General features: G+C 39.0%; 1 long non-coding RNA gene across 1 annotated transcript; it reads right to left on the bottom strand.

Annotated features, from left to right (window-relative positions):
• Positions 1-413: 413 nt before the first annotated feature.
• LOC138915261 (uncharacterized) lies at positions 414-10,506 on the bottom strand. Its single transcript, XR_011420950.1, has 3 exons — positions 10,118-10,506; positions 2,590-2,648; positions 414-696 (listed from the first exon to the last, which is right to left on the bottom strand). It is a non-coding gene; the product is annotated as an uncharacterized lncRNA (long non-coding RNA).
• Positions 10,507-12,523: the final 2,017 nt, after the last annotated feature.

Below are 12,523 nucleotides of genomic sequence, written 5' to 3'. Positions count from 1 at the left end.
AAAAGAGGACTATGACTTGAATAGAATATGGAGTGATTTGAATTTTCTTTAAAAATCTAGCATATACTGAAATCTGACAAAGATGGAACAAAATGTTTTCGACCAAGCTCACTTATGAATACAGAGAAAAAACACTAGCAAATCTAATTTAGCGTTATATTAAAAGAATAATGCTCTAGGAAACCATGAATGATTCAATATTGGGAAATCTAAAAATATCATTGATCACATCAATGGGTCAAAAGAGACAAACTTTATGTTCATCTTGACAAATGTCAAAGGCATTTAACAAAATTTAATATCCATTTCTGATAAAAAGTTAAATAAATTGCATATAGAATACTCCCTTAACAAGATTAAAAAGTTATCCCAAACCAATAGCTTACATCATACTTAAAAGCAAAACAATAGAGCAGTGTTTTCCAAATTTATTTTGTCAAGGAACATGATTTAAATCATAATACACCGAAGAACTACTAGTAAGAGCCTATGACATATACATAATACTATGTTAAGATGTGACTTTTCCTGTTGATTCAGAGTTTCAGCTGAGGCCCCCAAATCTGAGAACAAGTACAATAGTTGTTAAATATCTCCACATCCTGTACTCCTTGGAAGGTGCTAGACTGTGTTAGCAGGATGAGTTAAGAAACTATGGAATCCTCTGCCAGCATTAGGCCATCATTCCCCTCTAGGCTGTAAAAGAGAAGACAAACAATTCATCGTAAGTGAAGAGGGCTATGTTGACTATGTTTTGGAAATGGCTAGTGAGCCGTGTATCTTTCCCATGGAGGAAGGGAGGAGGGGTCTACAAGTCAAGAAACAAAGTTTGCAGAGTACCATTTGAAAAGCTTGACATGGATTCCCTGGTTAGAGAGAGACAAGAACTGATATCTGATTGACCCCTGAGAAGTTTAAAGGGAAGAGGCTGTGACTGGTCAGGAGCTCCAAGATTGCAAAGCCAAGGGAAGATACTGCATTGGAAAAAGCCTGACTTCTTGAGCTGAGCAAGGCAAAGAACATATGAGTTCCTCATGGGCCAAATGGAATGGGGCTGAAGTGTATCATCTTGAAGCGGACGCTGGACAAGCTGACTCCAAAGAAGAGAGAAACCTTTAGAAATCCTGGTGCTGGCCATTAGCAGTTAGAGGGAAGGATGCATAGGTGAGAGGTCCCAGCAATAGTCGTGGTGGGTTGCAGAGGAAGGAGCCCTGAAGAACTCACAGGAGGACACCAAGAAAGAATGCATCATCCTAAGGAGTCTACCAGATGCAGAGGGCATCTACTCCAGGTTACAAATGGACAAGCCAATTAAGACGTTTCTGTCTCTTGGCTGTCCTCTCTTCTCCTACCTTCCCCCAAACTCCTAGCTCATGCCCAAGCCTGGAGGGGTTTAACATAGCAACTTGCAAGTAGATGAGAGAGTGGAGTGGAGCCAGATATGGGCATTAAAGCTCTCGCCCCTCCACTGCAGACTTCCAAGTCACGGGAGAAAGGGAGATATTTTTACTCAGATGACAAATTGGAGATGTGCAATTATTTTACAGGATTGAACTTTCATTATCTGAAAAAGACCAGATAAACTATGAACATGCTTGATATTTAAGCCAGGAGTGGGGAAAAACAAGTCAAAGAACAGACTTGAAGGGCCAGTGGTGAGAAAGAGTAAGATCGCCCTTTCTTATACCCTATGCATTCTAGCTCATTCAACAAATTCAAAAGATATATGTGTATATATTTATGCATATACAAATACATAGCTTTTGCAAGAAATTATAAAAAAGTTGACATATGCATTTTAAAACATTGAAACAGAACTGAAATAAGCAAGACAGCTAGGGGAAACAAATTTTAGTTGTTAACTAAGCAAAAAATATATCAAAATAAATTGACGTCTTTTATTTTAGATTTTATGCTATTTAATAAGACCAAAATGATTAAAATACAAAAGCATTGCTTTTGTGTCTGTTTAGCTCACATCCAGTAAATATGGAAGCTATTGCTGCTGGATTGCATCCTCTACTCCTATATTTTGTTTTTATTGCAGTATTACATGAGAATCCCTTTTTTCACAGATACCATGAGTAGTAGAAGGAGGAAGATCACCAACAGCAAGATTTTCTTCCAAAATCTTCTGAGGCCCAGTGGGGTCTAATGGAGATGTTAGAGAATGTTCTATCTCACAATACACACCACACGTCCAGCGTATCTCTATGTACAGTGGAAGGAAACCCAAAGGGCAAATAACTTCATTGTACCTTTCTTACTACCTGATATCTACTTGTTCAAATTGGGTATTGTTTCTTCTTGAAGAGTTTTCATTTGTATCTTTAGAAACTACAGGGTGAGACAGATAACCTTGTGTTTGAAGTATGCTGCCTCTGGGCCTGTGTGATTAAGATGATTTGAAACCCATGAGACTGCTTTTCTTTTACAGCTGACTTCCTTCTTTGAGTCATGTTGAACTTCATTGTGTAAAGAGAATAATAGCTAATATTTGTTAATTGTTAAGTCTCAAACACTGGGCTAAATGTCTTACAAATATAGTTTAATTTAATGCTTGAAACTTCTGGTAGACACCATACTAACCATGGATGAGGACGCAGAGGACAGGAAAGTCATTTGTCCAACCAAACTCCACCGCTACTCTATATGTGCTCCAGGAAAACGAGAAAACAAACAAAACAAAACAAAACAACTTATTTAATAAACAATAATAATAATATACATAAATGTTTTTAACATAGATCAGTGACTATTAAATAGACCACAAGATAATAAATGAGGCTTGTGTATCAAGAGTAAAGATTAAAGATTATTTAGGCATTTGATGCCCTCTCATGCAACTTACTAGGGTTCTCAGATATCCATAGAGTTTTAAATTATTTCATTTTATTTTATTGTGGTAAGAGAATACTTAACACGAAATTTAACCACTTAACAGATTTTTAAGCATGAAATACAGTATTGTTACCTATAGGCACAATGTTGTACAGCAAATCTCTAGAATTTTTTCATATTGCATGACAAACTTTCTACCCATTGAACAATGACTTTCCATTTCCCCTTCCCCAAAGCCCCTGACAACTGCCGTTCTATGCTTTTCTTCTATGAGTTAGACTATTTTAGATTTCTCACGTAAGTGGAATCATGCAGTATTTGTCCTTCTGTGACTGGCTTATTTCACTTAGCATAATATCTTCAAGGTTCATCCATGATGTCACGTGTGTAGGATTTCCTTCATTTTTAAGGTTGAATAACATTCCACTGTATGTATATTCCATGTTTCTTAAATCCATTCGTCTGTCCATGGACATTTAGGTTGTTTCTACACCTTGGCTATTGCGAAGAGTGCCGCAATGAACATAGGAGGGCTAATATCTCTTCAGGATCTGGATTTCAATTCTTTTTTTTTTTTTGAGGAAGATTAGCCCTGAGCTAACTACTGCCAGTCCTCCTCTTTTTTGCTGAGGAAGCCTGGCCCTGAGCTAACATCCATGCCCATCTTCCTCTACTTTATATGTGGGACGCCTACCACAGCATGGCTTGCCACTCCGTGCCATGTCCACTCCCAGGATCCAAACCAGCGAACCCTGAGCTGCCAAAGCGGAACGTGCACACTTAACCGTTGTGCCACCGGGCCAGCCCCTGGATTTCAATTCTTTTAGATAAATACCCAGAAGTAGGGTTACTAGATCTTAAGGTAGTTCTATTTTTAACTTTTTGAGGAACCTCTATTCCACTTTCCATAGTGGCTGCACCATTTTGCATTGCCTTGTACAACAGTGTACAAGGGCTCCAATTTCTCCACATCCTGGCCAACACTTGCTGTCTTTTGTCTTTTTGGCAATAGCTATCCTGACAGGTGTGAGATGATATCTCATTGCATTTTGATTTCTTTTTTTCTTTGTTTTGAGGAAGATTAGCCCTGAGCTAACATCTTCTGTCAATCCTCCTCTTTTTTCTGAGGAAGACTGGCCCTGAGCTAACATCTTTGCCATTTATATGTGGGACAGCATGGCTTGACAAGCGGTGCGTAGGTCCGCACCTGGGACCCAAACCAGTGAACCACGGGCCCCTGAAGCAGAATGTGCCAACTTAACCACTGTGCTACTGGGCCGGCCCCTGTATTTTGATTTGCATTTCCCTGATGATTGGTGCATCTATTCATATATCTGTTGGCTATTTGTATGTTTTCTTTGGAGAAATATCTATTCAAGTCCTTTGCCCATTTTTTAATTGGGTTATTAGTTTCTTTGGTACCTAGTTGTTGGAGCTCCTTATTCTGGAAATTAGCCTCTTATCAGATATTTTCTCCCATTCCACAGGTTGCCTTTTCACTCTATTGATTGCTTCCTTTGTTGTACAGAAGGTTTTTTTAGTTCAATGTAGTCCCATGTGTCTATTTTTGCTTTTGTTGCCTGTGCTTTTGGTGTCATATTCAAGAAATTACCAAGATCAATGTCACGAAACTTTTCCCCTACATTTTCTTCTAGAAGTTTTACAGTTTCAGGTCTTACATTTAAGTCTTTAATCCATTTTGAGTTGATTTTTGTGTGTGGTTCAAGATAAGAGTCCAATTTCATTCTCTTGCATATCCAGTTTTCCCAACACCATTTGTTGAAGAGACTGTCCTTTCCCCATTGTGTATTCTTGACACCCTTGTTGAAGATCAGTTGATCACATATGCATGGATTTATTTCTGAGCTCTTTATTTGTACCACTGGCATATATGTCTGTCTTTATGACAGTACTACACAGTTTTGATAAGTGTAGCTTTGTAATTTGAAATCAGAAAGTGTGATGCTTCCAGCTTTGTTTTTCTTTCTCAGGATTGATTTGGCTATTTGTGGTCTATTTTGATTGCATATGAATTATAAAATTGTTTTTCTATTTCTGTAAAAATTGTCATTGGGATTTTTGTGGGTTTTTTTGTGCTTTTTTTTGCTGAGGAAGATTAGCCCTGAGCTAACATCTGTGCCAGTCCTCCTCCACTTCATATGTGGGTCATCACCACAGGATAGCTGATGAGTAGTGTAGGTCTGTGTCTGGGATCCAAACCTGTGAACCCAGACTGCTAAAGCAGAGTGCACCAAACTTTACCACACCACAGGGCTGGCCCCCTCTCACTGGGATTTTGGTAATGATTGCATTAAACCTATAGATTGCTTTGAATAGTCTGGACATTTTAACAATATTAAGTCTTCCAATCCGTGAATATGGGGTTTCTTTTCATTTTTTCATGCCTTTAATTTCTTTCATCAATGTTTTATAGTTTTCAGTGTGTGCCTTTCACTTCCTTAGTTAAGTTTATTCCTAACTGTTTTATTCTTTTTGATCCTACTTTAAATGGCATTATTTTCCTAACTTCCTTTTCAAAGTGTTTGTTATTAGTGTATAGAAACACAACTGATTTTTGTATGTTGATTTTGTTTCCTGAGACTTTCCTGAATTCATTTATTAGTCTGAGCAGGTTTTTTTGTTTTTATTTTTGTTTTGGTGTGGGGTCTTCAGGGTTTTCTATATACAATATCATGTCATCTGCAAACAGAGACAATTTTACTTTATTGAAGGCAAATCATTGCATAATTACCTATTACTTAATAATTCGTATAAATATATATTTAATATACATTATATTAACATATTTATTATATGATTATATTAAAACACATTTTGGAAGAGAAAATATTAGTACCTATTGTTATTTTTCTCTGAATCATTAGCATTTCTTATAAAATTAGTATTTAGCAGAGCAAGTTTGGGGCATACTGAACTAGAAGCATTTTCATTAAAGTCAGAAATAAAACAAGGATGACAAATAGAATAATCCTTATTTAAGTCTATTTTAGAGGTTTGAGCCTAGGTAATAATACAAGAAAGAGATCTGAGGATAGTAAATGTTATAACTGAGGAGGTAAAACTTATTATTTGTAAATATAGCATCTATTGCAAATCAAAGAAAAACATCTGAAAAACAATTAAAACCAACAAGGAAATTCAGAAAGTTGGCCTGTTGCAATGTCCCTGTTTAATAGCTTTCTACAATATCAGTAATAGCAGTTAGAACAAAAAGGAACACATTCACTAAAGTTCAGTTCACCTGCTTGAAGTTTCTTCTAGAATGTCTCAGACACTTTGAACTCAGCAAAGGTGTTTCGAACTCTACTAAACAAACTTGAGATCTTCCCCACAGAGTGGGACTTCCCCCATGCGCTCTATCTCAGTGCCTGACACCAACTTCTAAATATTTTAGAAAGAAGAAACACCAGCGTTGTCTTTGATACCTCCATCTACCTCATCTTTATGTTTAGTCCTTTACTAAGTCTGTCACTCTCCTCCCAGCTCCCCACTGAGTTCAAGCTGCCATCACCTCTCTCCGGGACCATTGCAATAGCCTCATGGGTATCTCACCATACCTGCTCATGCCACTTCTGATTTTTCTCCATCTTCTATCAAAGTAAACTTTTTGAAAAGCAAATCTCATCATGTGAGAGTCTGCTTAAAATTTTTCAGTGGCTTCCTATCATTCCTAGGTTAAACACCCAAATTCTCAAATGTACAACAGGACCTTACGTAGACTTCCTTTCCAAGTTCAACTTGCAACACACTCTGTACTCCAGCTACTGACGTCTTCCCCAGAAACTTGTACTCCTTTCCTACCTCACCTTTGCACATGACTTTTCCCTCTGCCTGGAAGACAGTTTCCTCTCTTCTTTGTAGCCTGCTCCTTCAGATGTCAATCGTCATGTCCTCAGAGAAACTTTCCTTGACCTTCCCAGTCAAATTTCCCTATTATATAATCTTAGAGTACTGTGTACCTTTCCTTTATAGCTCATATTACAGTTGAATTTTACATTAGTTATATGATATTTGATTACTGTACGTCCTCCACTTGACTATAAATGCTATGAGGACAGATACCATGTTTGTTTTTGTTTCCCATAGAATCATAGAATCATCCCATAGAATCATTTGATAATAATTGCATTAAACCTATAGATTGCTTTGGATAGTCTGGACATTTTAACAATATTAAGTCTTCCAATCCATGAATATGGGATATCTTATAGTCCCATATTCTTTTAGATAAATACCCAGAAGTGGGATTGCTGGATCACAAGGTAGTTCTATTTTTAACTTTTTGAGAAACCACCATACCATTTTCCATAGTGGTTGCACCACTTTGCATTGCCTTGTGTGACAGTGTACAAGGGCTTTAATTTGTCCACATCCTGGCCAACACGATACCTAGCAGAAGGCCTGCCACCAACTAGATTATTAAATATTTGTGCAGTAAATGTGTTTTCCTCTCCTTTTGGTATCCTTACCCAAATGAATACCCACCAAGCTAAAATCACATGGCTTTAGATGGTCATCTGAGCTGTTTTATTTGTCTTGGCTTTGTGTTAAAAACTAACTCTAATGACTATTCCAGTACTTTGTTATTTCACCAAAAGTCAGAACCAAAATATATTGGTATGCATTTTTGTATGTTGCATTTTGAGATGATTCTGTATTTTATTAATTGAAAGATCACTTAAATACCTTACTGGTATTAGAATAGTACTTGTCATGACAAATCTGTTTCCTCATGACTCAATCATATATAGAACTCTGTAATTCTCTAGAATCATAAAATGTTTTCAAATATTTATATAAAAGAAAATAATTTATAAGCTCATATGCCTTAGCACCAGAATGACCTGTGTTTGAATTTTGGCTCTGAAAATACCGACTGTGTGATCTTAGGCAAGAGGTAATTTTAATTTTCTTGGGCTCAGTTAATTCATCTAAAAAGTTGTGATAAAAATCTTCACTTGCTGAATGTGGAGAACAAATGAGATAATATTCATGAAAAAAGAAAGCTTAAATACATATTTATTATATATTATATATATTATACATTATGTATATATCTGAATAGTGTAGCACATATATTTAACTTAATACAAATAAAAGTAGATTGAAATTTCAAGAAATTCCAGGAGGTACTTGAAAAAGTAATTTTAAAGTTTGAAAAAATTGTTTATTCAATAAATTTTGATGGGATACTCGGCTATCAATTTGGCAGGCAGTCGATTTAATCTTTTTCTCAAATCATGCACCAAAACAAGTTCCAGATGAGTTAGCATTTACACGTAAAAAAGTGAACCATAGGGGCTGGCCCCGTGGCCGAGTGGTTAAGTTCGCGCACTCCACTGCAGGCGGCCCAGTGTTTCGTTGGTTCGAATCCTGGGCGCGGACATGGCACTGCTCATCAGACCACGCTGAGGCAGCGTCCCACATGCCACAACTAGAAGGACCCACAACGAAGAATACACAACTATGTCCCGGGGGGCGTTGGGGAGAAAAAGGAAAAAAATAAAATCTTTAAAAAAAAAAAAAAAGTGAACCATAAAAATTTTAAAAGAAAATTTAAGTGAATGGGAAGGCCATCAACAGCAGAAGCCACACATTTTTAAAAAGATGACACAAAAATGAACGCATTTCAAAAATACTGTAAACAACAATGAAAGTCCAACAAAAAACTCGAGGATAATTGCAACTTTCATAGCAGGGAAAGGATCAATATCTTTAGTACACACAGAAATTTTATAAATATTCCTGTGGACAAATTCTCAACAGTAAACCGCGCAGAGGACGTGAACAAGTGTGTCACAGAAGAAAGGTTACAAGTGACAATGGAAACGTTCCATTCCACTAGTCGTCATGAAAATGCACATTGAAAGCAACAGCAAAAGACCGATTCTTTCCAGCTGTGAGGACAGGCAATGGAGGAAATGGCCGTGCTGCAGGAACTGGGGGATGGAGAAGTGAGCAGGGTGGCGATGGAGGTGGGGATGGTGTTTTAGGCAGAGGGAAACTACAGAGCAAGGGCAAATCGCGCCAAGCTTGATCGGATATGATAAGCAGTTTGGTGAAGCTGGATATTTGGGTGTAGAAGAGACTAGAAAGACAGGGAGGAAGTTTTCAATGGTGGATTTTATTATTTTCCTGAGATGACATTGATTTTTGGGGTTTGGCCAAGAAAATACAAAAACCAACACCCCAAAACATGACATGCAATGAAAAAAACTACAGCAGTAAATATAAACCAATCAACACTCAGTTTCCCAGGAAATCCCATCATGAGAGGGATTCTTGTAGAGTTGTTACTAGAACATGAAAATTCTCACTGGCTTGAAGGAATGGTTTTGAACTCAAAAGGTAGTGGGTGGACTAGGCAATCCCCAAATTGTGTGGTTCTAACCGTGGAACACCTGATGCCGGGATCCTCAATCATTGTTCTCGGAGAGCAGAGAAGCCTCAGGCCACCCCGTTCAGTAGATCATTTTCTTTTCTGGCCATGTTTGGAAGTTACAACAGAACTCAAACGAATAAATGCCATTCATGAAAGAATTAATGTGCTTTAAAATTTCCTTTTCTTCAACATATTTTAGAGGACAACTTTATATTTGCAGAATCTATGAGGGAACCAGCAACTTCTAAAATTTTCCTGAAGGTGAGAAGTATGGGGGAGAGAGACAGATCACGACAGTGAAGAAAATAAATGACAATCACTGCAGAAATGTCAGTCCTGGAAAACTTCTCTCCCCGTCTGGCAGCACAGGAGTCTGCTGGACGTTTCTGGGTGGGTGTGCCCTCATGCCAGATAGCCCAGGGTCTGAGATGCAGTCAATTCTCAAGACAGGTTTCTGTGGCCACTGACAATCCCGTGCAGATATGGCCTGATTAATTTCCCTTCCAACAGTAGATCTTTGTTGCTTTTCCCCCAAGAGGCTTTACAATTACTTAGGTTAATTAACCTCCTAGGTATTCACGTCACTACAAGAAGAATCTCTTCTGACTCTTCTACAAATATGATTCCAAAATTCCTCAAAATTAGGATGTACCCCATTCATTAATAGCAGTTTTTCAGGTTCACAGTTTTGTCCCATTTTGGGAATTAAATTCAGCCTTGCAAAGAGGCATTCTCTCTTTTCAGTAAGGGGCCATGTTCTATGAGCACCAACATGTTTATATTGATGGTTTAAAGGCAAATTGGTCCTACACTTAGAAATGATCCCTAGCTAACAGCTTATTAAGAATATAGTAGTGACGATAAGCTACTCACCCTGAATTCTATCCGAAAGGTTTTTCGTGGAATTCTAATATGGTTCTGCCTCTCCAGACCCAGCACGGCAATATGGAATGACTGCTGAAAGAGCGATTTCAAAAGCACAGCTTTGCAGAAGAGTCCCTCTCACTTCTGTTGCACCTGCATAACCAGCCTGAAGATTAGAAGCAAATCTTGTTCTCTGTGGCTTCTCATCACTTGACAAGAATGTCGGATCCTCACTGACTTAAATCCAAGAGCGCTCCAGGGCAGGGCGCTCCTTCCCCTGGGCAGCTCTCAAGGTCTTAGACGCTGCTTGATGAATTGGTAGAACATTTTTGCAACTTTTGCAATCTGGTATTGATTTACTATCTTCATCTCAAAGTCTGCCAAATTATTATTTTATTGGGGAGGAAAATAGGGATACCACAAAGTGACACATATTCCTGAGAAACCTTGGCAGGCGGCCCCTTTCCAACCAGGAGACTGCAGTGGCCTCCATCTGTCTCTCCCAGAGGGACAACATGTACCAGGGGTTCCTTGCAGGGATATTTCAAGATAAAAGAAATGATTGTTCTTTCTTTATGTTCATTGAAAAAAAAAATCTGATATTCAGTTTCCCTAGTGTCCTAGGTCCGAGGATCTGTGGGGTTTTCCTGCCACCTATTCTGCAATGGTGAATGACAAGCGTTCATCTTGACATACTGTGTCATAACTATCTGGTTGGTTTGGTGACTCGTGGCAACAAGGTGAGGATGAACACTGACACTAGGCTCTCATGAGAAGTAGAGACAGAGGATGGTGAAGCTATGAGTGATTTTCAAAGCAGCCAGGTTTATGATAACTCCCACAATGGTTACTGTTGACAAGATGAACGGTGGCCTTCAAATGCTAGACAGGAGGGAGAACCAAGGGTGGTGATTACACAAGAACTTCTTTTGAGACTCCCATTGGAGACACCCACAAATTCCTCTGTAGGTGCTAGGGTTTTGCCAACAAGTGTGAGGGGCAACAGTTCAGGCAGTGAAGGAAGAGCACCCCTAGCAGGCTCTGATGGGACTGGTGCTGGCAACATCAAGAGAGGCGGGGAAGAGGAGTGGTCTTTTGGTTGGCAAACTCCAAAGGGCTCTGGGAGTGGGAGACTTCAGAGGAAAAATTCATCTTAAGATGGCCTAGTTTTTAAGTTTGGCACACTCTGCTTCAGCAGACTGGGTTCAGTTCCCAGGTGCGGACCTATACCACTAGGCAGCAGCCATGCTGTGGTGGTGACCCACATACGAAATAGAGGAAGACTGGCAACAGATGTTAGCTCAGGGACAATCTTCCTTAGGGGGGGAAAAAAGATGGAGGGGTAATAAGGATGTTGTAGAAAGGATTTTGAACTTAGAATCCAGGACCGCACTTGCAGTTCCCACTCTGCCTCTAACAGGCTGTGTGCATTTTGGCAAGCCTTGTCCACATTCTGAGTCCCAGTTGCAGCTTGAGGAAGTCGACTGATGTCAAGGTCTCCTTCAGGAATGATAATGCTATGACATCCCTGGAACTGACTGGAAGCTCTTAGTGCAAGGGTGTGGTACCAATGGAGCTACTAAAGAGGTTCTGATTGCTTGTAGAGTCTGCAAAGATGTCTTCAGTTGTAGGAATTAAAATATTATTCCTGTGCTTATCAAGTCAATGGCCCATTGGCTTTCTTTCAGTATCTTAATATATGCTAAACCCTTTCCCCACCTCAGGGCCTTTGCTCATGCTAGTCTTCCCACCTGGAATGCTCTTTACCCATGTCTGAGCCCAGTTAACTTTCAGCTTTCAGCTTATATGTCACTTCCTCAGATTAGATTTGGTGCCCAGTCAAAGGGTCCCAGAGCATCCACCTCTCTGCTTCCTAGCGCTTACCACAGTTATAATTCCATCCATACTTGTGTAATTATATAATTTTCTCTTTCCTATTAGACTAGAGCTCCATGAAGACAGCAGCCATTTTCTGTCTTATTTAATACAATTTACTTGAATAGCCAACACCTGTGACAAGAATATGGCAAGCACGCAATAGACATTTGTTCTAAACTGAACCTGTGGGAGCAATAATCACTTTTCTTGAGTACCTGCACATTTCAGGCCAAGAAAAGCCTTGGGTTTATCCACTCCCTTCCAAAGGAAACAACCACTGTGGTGAGATATTTGGACGAATAACGTCATTTGATGTTTTAGTTTGCACAGCACTAACGCTCCATTGCTGTGCTCTGCAACCAAAGTTCCTCATAACATCTTCCAGAGGCCAAAATTTTTCAAACATAGAGGATCAAGTCTGATGGATTGTAAGCTACTCCCCAAAGTTAGTTAGAACTTTGTGAAATTTCTTTATTAACAGCACTGGACTCATTCTCAGTCGACTTGGAAGTGTATTTCCTGCCTCTGAACAGCCAG

This window comes from Equus caballus, chromosome 8 (genome assembly GCF_041296265.1).
Source record: "Equus caballus isolate H_3958 breed thoroughbred chromosome 8, TB-T2T, whole genome shotgun sequence".
NCBI classification, from domain to species: Eukaryota; Metazoa; Chordata; class Mammalia; order Perissodactyla; family Equidae; genus Equus; species Equus caballus.
Note: the sequence above shows the minus strand (reverse complement) of the source record. Positions and strands in the feature narration are given on the sequence as shown.